The following is a 13,895-nucleotide window of genomic DNA, read 5'->3' as shown; positions in this document are numbered from 1 at the left end:
TGTGGAACAAAGAGGCAGGAGATGTGAAAATCACTTCTGTTCCGACAGAGGTTTCTGTGCAGTGGGCGGACACCCCCATCAAATCATTCGAGTCAACGTGACAGACGTGTAATTGGGAAATTGTCAGTATGCGCCATGGTATTACTGTCAGAGTGATTCAAACCCTGCTGCAAGAGTGCTCATCATATTTAGCAGAAATATGTATTTAAATCTGTTTTTGGCACTTGAGTAGAAGTACAAGTATCTGCTGAACCGATCCCATGTTTACACTCGCTGGCGGTTATTTGAATACGGTGCCAAGAAATGAAAACACAGTAAAAGTACACGACAGAGGTAGGTGAGTACTCGGTACATTTCCAGCACTTTTGTTTATGTGCACATTTACGTGCGTGTCTCATGAATGCGAGCGGCTCTCCTGCTGTTCAGCGCCTTCGGAGCGTTTTTACGCAGCGGTGATGTGTGCAGCTCGGGCCCGGCGCTGATTGGTGGCTCGGTGGGGCACTCCTCAGCAAGATGGCTGCATTGCTGCGCGCAATAGTGGCATCCTGGTGAAATGACGCAAGCCACAGTTTACGTTCAGTCCTCGCGGCTCCGAGCCTGAGCTCTCCAGTCTCCATAGCGCAGATCCCGCCCGACACAGCCGGAAGACCGCCCGACTCTCCTCCTCCACCGGACCGAGTGGAACCGGTTCATTTGAGTAAGTAGCAGCGGGGATTGCCTGTTGATGTGTCCCAGAGGTGCGGTTTGTCCTGCTGTTCGTGGACTCTTTTGTTGTTGTTTCCCGAGTGTCCGTGATTACCGGGCGCTCTCCTTCCTGCACACTGTCGATGGTTTCTCGCTGGCGGGGCTGGCCGTGGGGCTAACGACGCTTTGTTTCTCTGTTTCTCTCGCTCGTTTTTAAACTATCACTGTTGTTACTGGTGGTAAAATCCACGAGGAGCCCACACGGAGCTGTGTTCCTGTCTCGCGTTTGGACTGTGTGAATGCGCTCGCTCGCGTTGGACACCGTTGGCTTGGGGCATTTCAAATTTTCCACACATCCTGGCGGCTGTGCCAGGCTGTCCCGCTGCTGGGAGCCCGTGTTTGTGTGTGTGGGGAAAACACTCCTCACAGGGAAGAGCAGTTTTGGTCGAAGCTACAGGCCGTTAACCTTTGTGGAAATGAAACTATGAGCACACGCACACAGCACTGACTCCCCCTGTGGGGAACAAAGCTCCCAGTGTCTCCCTGTAGCACAGCTGGACACAGCTGTTAAGCGGCTCGAGCTCCAGGACCGGCCATGGGCTCACACCTCTGCTGCTGCTGCTGCTAAACCTGTGGTACAACTTCTGAGCTGCCTTCTGTCCACAGCAGCCTTTTGGCCTGCGGGGGAACGACCTGCTGATCGTCTTTGTTCCTCATGACTGCCTCAGAGGAAGACAGAAGCTGCTGGATTGTATGAACAAAGTCACAGCAGCCAGGATTACATCTGATACACAGACCATTTGCAGCTCATTAGCTCAAAGTTACCCGAGTCTGTTTCAGATGGATCCTTCCTTGCTTCCTCAGACACTATGAAGCACACCGGATCGCCAAAGGCACTTCAGAAGTTTCCAAACCGCCTTTCTGGCTGCTGCCTTTAAATGTACCATATGGTCATTAGCTACTGTAGACTACAGCGTGCCATCAGCAGCAGATCATTACATCCGTATCTCCATCTATCTGCCTCCATCTGCCTCTCTCCTCCACACTCCCTCCCTCACTTGTTTATCTGTTACTGTGTGTGTGTGCGTGTGTGCTTGTTTCTCACATATGCCTTTCTGGTTCCGGTGGCTAGCATTAGAGGCTGAAATATAAACGTCTCACTCCTCCACACTCCTTCTCTTCCTCTCTATTCTGAGTCCTCCTGCTTCTTCCTTGTCCACCTGTGGCCTCCTCACCTTCAACTGATTAGCAGCGATCCAGGTGAACACACAGGCACTCATAGGGTCATCCCGCAACACCTGTCGTGTCATCTTGTGGGGAAGTGGAGGGTTTCCATGGTTACCGCAGGATGTCTTCTCTGTCTGTGGGTGTGGGAGGGAGTTCCTGTGACTGTCTCTTCCATCCAGTTTGTGTTCGCTTTACGGGCATTGTGTTCTGTGGGAGGTGCGGCTGAGTGCTGTCAGCTGTGATAAGGTAGTCTGTATTGCAGTGTGGAAAGCACAAGGTCAGCACAACTCAATCCTCCAGGTTCACTGTACCTGTCAGTTTGACTGAGGGCGTCGCAGGCTGATTAGGTTTTCTACCCGGCCGAATAAACAAAGTGCAAGAAGCAAATGTTGCAACAGTAAGCCCAAAAAATCCGCACTTGTGTCATTAGCCGCCGCTGTGCTCCTTCTGCTCCGTGCATTCCTGTTTATTTTGCATTCGGTGTGCAGATCGGTGGACGAGGGCTGTTTCTGCCACTGGTCTGTGTGTGAGCAGGGATTGGCTGAGTGGCCTGCACACATGCTTTCTGTCACACGACGAAGGGTCCTGTCTCTGTCCCTGCCTGCGTTTACAGTTCAGTTCGTGTTCAGAGTCCAGCTGGGATGGAGACATGGGGACAAACTATAGTATTGATTTTGCTTTCCGTTTCTTTTTCTTTTTATTCGCCTGTTTTCCAATCTCTACTCTAGTTAAAGGGTCGCTGACTCAGCTGTGGAGCTGTTAATGCACAAGTAGGTGGTGGTGAAAAATGATATAAAAGGTCAGTGTTTTGGAGGAGGGGGGTTCCTGTTGGCGGTACACCAGTTCCATCTTCCCATACTATGACACCCTTGTGTGGCTGTTAATGCTCAGTTAGAGCACTCAGCTCTGTTATTAAGGATGTATGAACTGAGCCATAGTTGTTGGAGCCCAGCTTCCAGTACCACCAGCAGACATCAGGGCCAAGATTTCAGCGTCTGTCTTCCAGGCTTCACACGATGGTAGCTGATGGTTATCTGATGGATTAGACTGTTTACCTGCGAGTTTACCTGTGCTCCATAGCATTTGGACTACAAGCCGAACCCAGAAAGCTTTGTGTACTAAAAATATGGTCTCTCACCTACAAATTCTGCATATTGATGTTTGGAGTCTGTACATAAAGATGAGAGTGCAGGTTGGTTTTACCTTTCAGCAAAACCCTAGTTCCTGTTTAGTCTAAGCATCTTGTGCACAAACATATCTGGAACTTGCTTGGTTGTTCAAATATAACAAATTCATCACAATGCATGTCGTCGGCATCACCATATTGTAAATCATAATAATGTCTTTCTGGGTGTCTTTAGGGTAAACCGCTGGAAGGTTTTGTAGCGTGTGTGTAGGATAATGGACCGACCAAAAGCACTGGTTTGCATCTGAAAGAATAACATTGCAGATGCGATACCAGCCATGTTGAGATTTTAAACACGGGCTCGTTCGCAGCCACCCGAAGAGGCGAAACATTCAGCGTGGTTTTTATTCCCGCACAAACAGTCGTCTGAAGGGTCTTGGCCAGTCGTCCTGCCAATTATGCAAAGATTCATATGCGTAATTTCTTATGACTATTAATGCCGGGCACGGTATTAATTGTGTGCCTCGTGGGTTGGTTTGTTGGCAGTTCAGATGGATCTGGGTAAGAAAACATAAACACGTCTGACCTCGTGCGCCTGCTGTGTTGGAGGAGGCCCACACCATCAGCTGTGCAGCTGTCTGTCAGCAAACGTGATCAACAAGAAAATCGGTGATATAAAAACAGAGATGGTAAAGACATAAACCACCTTTAGAGCTCTACCCGTAATTAGCAGCAGTACTTTTACTTTGGAGAACCTGCACCCAGCATGGAAAATAATATTCAGCTATAGAGAAGTGCAAAAATTCACAAGTACAGCTTTTAAATACTGCGTTTAAAAGGTTTACTTCATTACTTCCAAACCCCTCACGCTCCCTGGATGCTGTTAATTATATCGCCGTCATGTCGCCCAAGAATTTTTCCCCATTACTTTTCCATCTTTCTCCTGTTTCCGGTGTTTTGCCTTGAAATCTTGTCAGTCAGCCACCTTAGGCTCGGACCTGCTTTCGCCTCAGTCCCACAGAAACGACTACCTGCCTTTTGCTCTTTCGGGGAACTGAGTGCTACTAACGCCAGCCATTTGCAGGCCTCAGAGGAGACATTTTATCCTCTAGTCTAGCCTGCATTAGTTGAAATCATTCGTTTCTCTATGGCTTGATTTTTTTTTTTACCTGTACCGAGATACGGCTTAATGCAGCTCACGTTTCAATTAGAGTGCTTAACTGCTCTTTCTTCACTCTCTCTGAGTGACAGCACTGAAAGGAAATGGTGAGAGCCGTGCAAACTTCTGTGGGCCTGTAGTAACAACACTGGCCTCTTCCCAAAAATACGTAAAAGCTTGTCTACAGCTTACTCCAGCTTCTTCACCAGCACATGCCTCGGTTCTGCACAATATGCCTCTCATTGTCAGTCACAAGGCTGGGCTTCAGTTTCACTCAGCAGAACAGGGTCCCCTCTGTTTCCACGTCCACTCCTCCACCCATGGCTGCTTGTCATCCTCATTACTACAGTGAGAGGAAGAGGAAAGAGCCACTCAACGGCAGACAGTGAAAAAGAGAGAAGAGAAGCACACAAAGCAGCAGCAGAACACTCATGATGGACCTTTACTGTCCACCGGCCTGTGTGTGTGTGTACGTGCGTGTGTGTGTGTGTGTGTGTGTGTGTTGGCATGACTTCCCGGGCTTGTCAGGCTGATGGAGTGCCTAAAGTGGGACAGGAGGAGAGGTGCAGCATTTGCTGCCTGGCTAGAGTAAATATTATGGCGCACTGGCCCACGAGTTGCCGGCACTGTGCTCTGTCACATAGAGACGCAAAGACCCGCTCAACACGCCGCAGCTCGCGATTCACAGTACGAGCCATTTGCAGTGACTCCAGGTGGAGCGTTTTGATTGAGTGTTTATTAGGTCAGCTGGTGCAGTGTGTTTGCACCAGCATATGAGTTATGCAACATGACTAGTACATATGAGATGATTTGACAATCAGATTTTCTCACTTAGTCATAGATTTTATCACATAAGCTGAACTGAGGGGGTTGAGTATAAGATAAATAAGGATTTTTAAAGTGTTAATTATGCAGAGCAATATTTTTTCCCTCAGGGAGCTTTACTGTTTGCTTATTTTAGCCGTACATACTTTTCTTTCTGGAGTTGTCCTCTATCATCACATACAGAAGGATGAATAATTCAGAGAAAATTGTGAACTTGTGACCCCTACAGTGAGGGATCCAGTGGCTCTGATATGCTGTGAGGACTCTTTCCTGGCATGGATCGAGGCCCAGTTGTCCCGTGGTGTTCTCAAATTTTTGATGACAGAGTGCCAAGTTAGGGAGCCAGCATACGACCGAGTGCCGCAGAGAAAACATCCAAACCTCAAACACTTGCAGGTGTTTATTCCATATTCAGAGGATAGACTTGTGGTGGTTTATAGCTTCATGTGTTGCCATATTTCTTTGCACCGGCTGTATTTTGGGTGTTATGGGGTCTCTTGAGGACAGAGCAGAGCTGTGAGCGAATGAATGTCGCGTATTGTTATCTTGTCATGCTGCTGCGCTCCATGAAATTGCAGGGCAAGCCTACGATGAAGCACTTTTTTGATCTAAAAGATTATGCCTCAATCTACAGTGCACCAGGGGTCATTGGATTGTTCGAGTATGAAAATGATGTGAATCATGTTGCTGGCTTTACTCAACCAAGGGAAACAGTTACTGGCTGCGTCTCACTGGAGTAAAAATAGGATGGCAACTTCCTTGTGACTAGGAAAAATTGGTGGGTGGTGACTACATTGAATTGCTTAAAGTCCAAGGAGTTACTCCAACCAACTGGTCACCATTCAGCTGGTTGTATTCTGGTTATAATCATGTATAAAAGCAAGGCTGTCACCATCCTGCAGCACCTACGTCACTATTGGAGGACAAATTTCTAAATTTCTGTCTCAGCTCGAGGAAGTTAGGCTGGATTCTGTATCTAAGTAGTTACTGCGAATTTGTGTGCATTTAGACGGAAACAGATTTGATCTGTTTATCACAGTTAAATGCTGCGTCATTGCAGACTACATATAATTGTAAACCTGACTCCATTCAGCACCAAACAGATATCAGACTGACTCTATCTCATCCCTGTTTTATCACCGTCTTGATGCTCCAAGGTTGTTTTGAAGACGTTAACTGACATTGAGAGGTTGCAGACCTGGCGTCCACCTTCGAAGCTGCAGTATCAGAGGCAGCGAGGGTGACGCAGGGCACACAGTCGCAGCTCCGGTTTGGATAAAGGGGAGAGAGGCTAGTTGGCTGATGATATCAGTAGATGTTCCACCTGAGAAGGCACCATTAATGCTGAATGTTATACACATGCTGCATTCCAGATGAACTTTTTTGTTTTCATGGAAGTCCTTAATTATGTCAGCCAAGTCTGCATGTATTACATCATGACCGCTCTGAAAGTCCAGCTGCCCACGCTCGCTGCACGTCACTGAGGGAGACGCGCTCCTTGCAGTAAACTCAAAAAGAGCCTAATGATATGTTGTTTTGTACTATTTTCAATTAAATATAGGCTTTGAGCCGTTTCAAACCACTGAATTCTCTCCTTCTTCTTTTTTTTGTTTTAGATTTAAAGAGCATCCAAACCTTTTTTGTGTTTTTGACATGCAGTTTCTAAAGCGTAGCTCAGCACTCAGCTGTGAAGATGATGAAGCAAAGATAGAAACTGTCGCTGTGTCGTCACAGGTGAGGCTGCCCTGAAGTCACTCTCCCTGAGGCTTAAATGGCTGCTGAGCAAGCACTTCCCCATCACAGCCGGGAGCTTTACGGTGGGAACTGATAAACGCACACGTCCAGTTCACGCACAGAAATAAACCCGTTAAACAAAAACTCTCTCTGCTATGCTTAAACCAGTTTTCCACCTTTGTTTGGCCCGTTTTTCAGGCTCTGTGGTTGCTTGTGCTCCCTCTGGCACAATCTTGCATTTGAGAAACCCTTGCACTGCACACTACTCGGTCTGTGTACACGACCCGTGTTTGTGCAAGCATTCACATCTTCCTCACAGCGCTTTCTGAGTTCCTCCTTTAACAAACTGACTTGTAAAGGAGGCTTGTTCACAGACCTGAGGGCAGGTCACGTCCCACACCAACATATGCAGGCATGGGCAGGCCTCTGTGTTTGCCAAATCATTTTCAGGGTCTGGTTATTTGCCATGTGTTAAATATACAACTTGGTCTGCATTTAAGAAGAGCTCTTTGTATCGCCTGGCTTAGGATTATTGTTTCAAACTGCTTAAAATTGCTTACGAGGTGAAACAGCAACAGGAGGCTCTGTGCCAAATCTGGGGCAAGATCGGCTTGAATGACGCAAGAGCTGCTAGCTGACATCACAACTTCTTTATATCTTTAAACTGGGTTGCCCCTCTGTTTTGGCCCATATGCTCACAATGAATCTTGAGCATCTGGATCCAGAGGCGGTCGTGTGCCAGTTGGTGTTAAGAGCTTTTTATCCTTTTCACACACTGGATGTTTATCGGGCCATGTTGGCTCAGCTTGTGAGCCAACAAGACCCGTGTGTGTGTATACACTGACTTGCCAGGCTTGTCCCATTGACACACTTGAGCATCTACAGAGCAGCTCAGTCCTGCTGTCCTGTGGGTTAAATCAACACTGGAAAAAACAGAGCTCACACACTGCAGAACTCCCAGTTTTTACTTATTTATTTGTAACACGTCTTCAATAGGTAAAAATTGGCTGAGCACTTTTTTTTCCCCATCTCAACAGCTGCCCTACACTGTGGTGTGGATTTTTTTCCCTATTTAAATCAAAGCTGAGCAACGCCCCACTGTGGTTTTGCACGTGGCACAGAATAGCGCATTGGGCAGAGCTCGGTACTAACTCGGGCTGATTCCTGCTGGAGTGGCCAGTCCTAAAAGTGCATGCACTGATCTCACTGTACAGTGGAACACGTGCAAACGTACAATGCCAGCACAGCTCGTGCAGCAGCACAGTGGACGAGCCTTTGGTGGCTTTTTGTTGAAGCGTTTTATTGTGGTTTGTAAATTAAACTGTGCAGTTCCCTCAAAAAGCCACTTACCTGCACTTTGCTCTACATAAAGAGGTAAAAATGGACTTAATTAAAAAAACAAAACAAAACGTCAACCAAAATACAAACAATTTTCACATTTGCATTGTTAATACTGACGTGTTACAGTGGCGATTTAAGACATTTTAAGCAAAATGCACATGTTTAGAGGTGGAGGTTTAAAGCTGGAGAATCAATTCAGATTGGTATCTCCATATTTTGTGTGCAGATTATGAATTCTTTAAAGTAATGATTATTATTATTATTATGAAGTTTAATTAAATGTGAAATTCTGTCCATGCAGGCAACAAATATGTGTGATTTTTGATGATTTATCACAGCTAATTGGTGAATCATCAGAAAACGATGGAATTGACCCAGTTCAATGGCAGACTGTTGGTAGACTATTGGCAGACTGTTGGCAGACTGCTAGCCAACTGTTAGCCGACTGCTGGCCGACTGCTAGCCGACTGCTGGCCGACTGCTGGCCGACTGTTGGCAGACTGTTGGCAGACTGCTGGCAGACTGCTGGCAGACTGTTGGCAGACTGCTGGCAGACTGTTGGCAGCCTGTTGGTAGACTTGTGGCAGTCTGTTGGCAGTCTGTTGGTAGTCTGTTGGCAGACTGTTGGTAGTCTGTTGGTAGTCTGTTGGCAGACTGCTGGCAGACTGTTGGCAGACTTCTGGCAGCCTGTTGGTAGACTATTAGTAGACTTGTGGCAGAATGTTGGCAGCCTGGTAGTCTGTTGGCAGACTGTTGGTAGTCTGTTGGCAGACTGTTGGCAGACTGCTAGACGACTGTTAGCAGACTATTGGCAGACTTATAGCAGACTTCTGGCAGCCTGTTGGTAGACTATTAGTAGACTTGTGGCAGACTGTTGGTAGTCTGTTGGCAGACTGTTGGCAGTCTGTTGGCAGACTGTTGGCAGTCTGTTGGCAGACTGTTAGTAGATTGTTCGCAGGCTGGTTCTGTCTTAGCAATATCTCAGCAGGTTTGGCAGCAAAAAATAACCAAAGTGAGATAACTACACCATAATAGATAAAACAAATACTGATAAAGTTGAACTTGAAGGACATAATATATATTGTGGGGTGTCTGGTGATTCACACCTCTACATGTGTTTTTGATTGTGCAGCTCTGAAAATATATTATCTATGATGAAACCAACACTCAACCCTTCATATAAGCATTCCTCGTTAAAACCTGCCAAAGATTTTTGTGATGCATGTGAGAAGACCAAGTGTTAAAATGAGCATAAGTCTGATTTTGAAAGGATGTGACTTCTTGAATTATGCGCCACTGAAGAATGTCTGAGCCTTTGGCCTTGGTGTTATTTATTTATAGGTGTGTTTGGCTGTGTAATAGTCTGCCCTTCTGGCTGTAGCTTATATGCATAACCCGAGTAATAGCAGCTTGGCCTAAGGATCCACAGCCTAGCATTATCCCTGCACACAACAATAGCTCTGGGAGTGCTAGGTCTATTTTAAGCCTGCTCCTACTCACAATTTGATGTTTCAATACACACAAATCAAAGCCTTCAAACAGATGCTGCCCACACACTAGAGACCCTTTGAAACTTCACGTCTATCACGGCTGCTCATATTTCTCACCGTACGTCCTCCGGTGGTTTTCAGAAAGGGAGTTTCTGTGCTTTGTTCATCTAATATTCACTTCAGTTGTACGCTAATAGTGAAGAGAGACTTGACTGCTCGCTCTTGGTGTCCTCTCTCCTGGTATCCTTTGTTGGCACGTTCTTTTTCTATCTTTTTTTTCTCCATCTCTGGCGTTTGATTCTCCACTTCACTGTGATGTAACTCTGACAGATAACATGGGCTCCTCCGGCAGTGTTTCCAGGTGCATGCCTCGTGCTTCTTCCCTCATTTATGTGCCTATGTCAAGAGACAGATGATGCGGGATGCGATTATTGCTGTGTCTTTACGACAGCGTGCCTCAGACTGCTGCATTAAGATCTCCCAGCTGTGTGTGAGGTGATGGTGGCTTTATGAGCACATGTGAGGCATAATTGAGTTGTTCCAGAGTGGTAGTTGTAGTAAGAGGTATCCCAGGCTGCCTGGGACAGGCTGATAAGCTGCTCTCTAGACCAGAACTCCTACTCAAGCCACAGGTGACCCTACACACTCATCCCGAGCTTGCATGTGTGTGTCTAAGTGTCTGGATTCTTGCCCGCAAGGTATTACTCCCTCTTGCCTGTAGGCCCTTAGAGAAATTCATGTGTAAGCTCTGCTCAGGCTCCAGAGATTAATGTCTTTTCTCCTGCAGAGCTGAGAAAGGGATTCATATATGAGTTCTCTCATCTTGCACTGAATATTCACACACCTCAGAGTCTCAAAGGAGCAGCGAAAGATAATTAATTTCAGGATGCTTCTTTTTTTTTTTGCTATGTATGGTTTGTTCCTGAGAATTGTTGCAGTCTCCTCGACACTCCTCTGCTGCCTCACCGAGTGACAACCTGCCAAGTGACAGTGAATGAAGCAGTCTGTGATAAAGGGAACCGCAGCAGCTTAGTTTGCTGATAATACTGGCCAGTAAATTCTGGGCTACATAGTACCTGCACACGCAGGTACTCGAGCGCTGTGCACCTGGCGCTTTGTGTCATATCCAGTGAGATAGAAGCTGGTGGGCCGCAACCTAAAGACGAGAGTAAACACGGGCCTCCTGTCAACTTCAAACGCTCTGAAGGAGCAGCGAGGGCCAGGCGGCGTTCTTTTGAAGCTCTGCACTCGTCCTCCTCTCCGGACCCTTTCTGTCCCACCTATTGTCGACCTTTTCCTTCTACTTTGTCCCCCTTCAACTCAACCCACCCTCCCTCTCTTTGTCTTTTTCTCTCTCTTTTCAGTGTCTTCAAAAAGCTTCTTCTTCACTCTGCCTCTTATTATTTATGTACCGGCAGCACAGATTTAATCAGCTGTGTGTGTGTGTGCATTTTTGTAAGTGGCAGCAGTTAGATGGGCCTGTCAGAGACAGCATATGGCATGTGTGAGTGACACAAAAACTATCTACATACAGCGTGTGCAACTCACTGACGGTGGCGCTTGCAGCTTTGTGTTAGCTGTTCTGCAGGGTGGGAGGGTTTTCTTATTTTCTATAGAGTAACGATGAGTTCGATTTAGTTTGTTCATGCCCTCACGTTGTTCTCAAACAAAGCTCTGAGTTGCGTTGAAGTAATTACAGAGACTTAGCGGCCGAGTCAGACTGATTTACAGATTACAAGTTAGCTGAAAGTGAAAATCTTACTGTAATGCATAAAATCAGTCTGTTGGTGTCTTTGTCTGCAAACTCCTCTGGGACCATCTGCACTCAAACTTGAACTACAGGTGCTTTACTACTTATCTGATGGTTCTCATCTATATCAGGCATTAAAAAAATGCATCAAGTTGCCTAGCAACCACCTAGCAACAGATGAAAATTATTAGTTTTTAGCATTTATGAACCTTCAACACCTCATAAAAGAAATGTGTTTCAGGGGAGTGACATCAAACTCATATCCACAAAAGTTTCATTATGCATGGCTAGCAACCGCCTAGCAACAGGCCAAGATGACACTTTTTAGCATATATACAATGTCTGTCTATCTATCTATAAATAAAATATTCATTTCAAATTTTAAGTATATCAGTTTACCAACAGCATGAACAGGCCAAACAGTATAATAGCACAGAGCCGTATTCGTATCACCGATGTTCCAGGTAGATCAGATCACCAATCTGATATTTGGATTGGATATCCGGACTGGAAAAGGTCGATGCTGATGCGGTGAACGTGGCTCCCTGTTGCTCTGCGTTTGCTGTGTCGCAGTCAGTAGCAGAGCAGCATTTGCTCATGTAGAGAGACTTTATCGTTCATTTTATGCATCGCAGTCCTGTTTACACATTTGTTGTTGAACCTGATGATGTTAACAGTCCATATAAGAATAATCGCACTGTCTTCCTCAGAGTGGGAACACCTTGCTCATTTAACACAGCTATTGGATTTTCACTCTGTGTCAACAGATCAGTGCATCCCTATATCATGGTGCCCGATATGCAAAACAATTTTTTGTTTGTTTGTTTGTTTTTAATGGATGGTAACACAAATTAGTGTAATCTAGGGAAGGCTTTATCTCTTCAGCAATGTTGGCTTCATGTAGCAGAGAAGCATCACTACTGAGCAGATAGTGGTGCAATAATCACATTAACTTGTTATGTAGTTCCCATAAAATCCCATCGCTTCTCCTTTTCTGTGTAACTTCATAAATATAGTTAGTCAGACGTTTACATTCATGAACTTTGGACAGTTGAACAAATCAGGGAGGGGACATTTGAAGTTGCCTTTTTCTCATACGTTTCAGATAACTCATGATATACATGCACTGTCACTACTCGAAACGCTTGGTGTAATTTTAGGTGAGGTTTCTCCTCGGCTAGAGCGTGCAGGAAGCAGGACATGGGACATTAGCACCTTGGTCATACAGTACAGGGGTGCAGAGCATGTGTGAAATTACTAATGAGCTATTTATATATAGTAATATGTACCTATTCTTTTTATGTTGCATTTTTTGGACAGGATATTAGAAGAAGAGGTAGTTTCAGCAGCTTTGGCAGATTTTGATGCCAGATGTTTGGACTCGTGACCCCCTGAGGTTGGTTTGTGTCTCCTCCCCTGTCCTTGAACTTGGTATTTTTCGTTTGCAGCCACCGATACTGGGCATTATATTAATATTATCTTCTCACTAATAAAAATCAGCATTGCTATCTGGCTCAAAATCTATGCGGGCTGTGCTGTAATTAGTTTTTATTTTAACTCTGCAATTAATGACTGTGATAAGTGCAGAGTCATTAACTCTGTATTAATGAATCCAAAGACTAAATAACACCTGAACTGTGTCACTGATCAGCTCACCTGCAGCTCCTGTGATACGGGTAGAGTTCAGCTAATTATTTTTGGTTGTTTAGACCAACAGCTTCACTCTTTTAGCTCACCCATTAATTTAGTTTTCACAGACACAGTGTATTTTACACTGGCAGTTTCACGGCCCACTGCAGACAGACGGCAAACATCTATCGGAGGAACATAGTTTGGCATTTAGCAAAAGAGGGAACTGGACATTTAACAGCTGGAGACAAACAAAACTTTGAGGGTGGTGAATATTCACCAAGCAGCCAAAGGTACGGATGCTGATGTTGCTGTTTGCGCAGGCAACCAAGAGGTTTCCTCCAAACATCACTTAGTAGTGTTTTCAGATCAAAAGTCCAAATATTCAGGTGTGAATAGCTCTGTAAGTTTTCACATTTAAATACATTTGTGTTCAGTTTCACCAAACACATTTATTTATTTATGCATTTCTTTTAGTTTTTTTGGTGTTTTGTATAACAGGAATAAAAAGCATAAAGCATATATCAGATGGGTTATGCTCTTTATTTACCCTGCACTGCACCCCCGCTGCTGCTGCTCCATGTATTTAATGGTAGTGGCTATATTTAGCTCTGAAAGAAACTCTTATGAGGAAGTAATAACCTGCAGCATGCGCTATAAATGTGCATTTCTCTTTCTACTGAGCCTCTTAATGTCAGGTGTGAATTCACACTTCTGTGAAGTGTGCTTTGGTTTCCTGATTCAGAGGCATGGAAAGGATGGGAAAGATAAGTCATCTCTGAGGGTCGTGCTGCATGAAAAAAACACACAACATAAACGACATTTTGCACTGATCGGGAGTACCCATAAAAGCTCAAACCGTCGATCACGTTTGACAGAGCGCCGTAAAAACAACAGCGCTGTTCGTTTTATTGTGTCTGTTGTGAATAC

At 45.3% G+C, this 13,895-nt stretch overlaps 1 protein-coding gene across 4 annotated transcripts in view; it reads left to right on the top strand.

Moving 5' to 3' along the window:
* Positions 1-203: 203 nt before the first annotated feature.
* The window catches only part of LOC146491116 (uncharacterized protein C1orf21 homolog), a 29,710-nt gene continuing 16,018 nt past the window's right edge, over positions 204-13,895 (top strand). Inside the window, exon 1 of one of the 4 annotated variants that reach the window (XM_085152000.1) lies at positions 204-333. The gene's annotated coding sequence lies outside the window, so the exon portion shown is untranslated. The other 3 variants (XM_085151999.1, XM_085151998.1, XM_085152001.1) reach the window with 3 other exon arrangements.

The sequence above is a fragment of the Neolamprologus multifasciatus genome, chromosome 23 (genome assembly GCF_963576455.1).
Source record: "Neolamprologus multifasciatus chromosome 23, fNeoMul1.2, whole genome shotgun sequence".
In the NCBI taxonomy this organism is placed as follows: domain Eukaryota; kingdom Metazoa; phylum Chordata; class Actinopteri; order Cichliformes; family Cichlidae; genus Neolamprologus; species Neolamprologus multifasciatus.
The sequence above is the reverse complement of the archived record's forward strand: the minus strand, read 5'-3'. Positions and strand labels throughout refer to the sequence as shown.